The 429-nt window shown below is 33.6% G+C and overlaps 1 protein-coding gene across 1 annotated transcript in view; it reads right to left on the reverse strand.

Annotated features, from left to right (window-relative positions):
- Positions 1-212, reverse strand: part of oca2 (oculocutaneous albinism II) — a 57371-nt gene extending 57159 nt beyond the window's left edge. The window contains exon 1 of the mRNA XM_015398917.1: positions 114-212. The gene's annotated coding sequence lies outside the window, so the exon portion shown is untranslated. The remainder of the gene's footprint in view (positions 1-113) is intronic.
- Positions 213-429: the final 217 nt, after the last annotated feature.

The following is a 429-nucleotide window of genomic DNA, read 5'->3' on the forward strand; positions in this document are numbered from 1 at the left end:
ATATATATATATATATATATATATATATATATATATATATATATATATATATATATATATATATATATATATATATATATATTATGAAGGGTTTTAAGTAAGGTACTGCTCACCTGTCATCTTGGGAGAATCGCAGCAGAGGCGACCTTTCTGTAAGGTTGGCTGAATTGACGTTTCCTCTGAGAAAGTTGACAGCATTGAAGTTGTTTCTGAAACTAATAAAGCAAATAGACACATTGAGTTGGAACACCCATGAAACGCAGTGATTACCAAGTTCAGTTCAACAGCATGAAAGGAACACTCTGCTTTACAGCATTTTTTGGTTGCAGCTGGGGCTTTTGAAAGGTTTCTGAATGTCTTAAGACCAATCCCTTTAAGTGATCTGAGAGTCAATTCTTTAACTGCTGGAGGTTTGTAGTGCTGTGTATG

The sequence above is a fragment of the Cyprinodon variegatus genome, unplaced genomic scaffold (genome assembly GCF_000732505.1).
Source record: "Cyprinodon variegatus isolate N-32 unplaced genomic scaffold, C_variegatus-1.0 Scaffold972, whole genome shotgun sequence".
Taxonomy (NCBI): domain Eukaryota; kingdom Metazoa; phylum Chordata; class Actinopteri; order Cyprinodontiformes; family Cyprinodontidae; genus Cyprinodon; species Cyprinodon variegatus.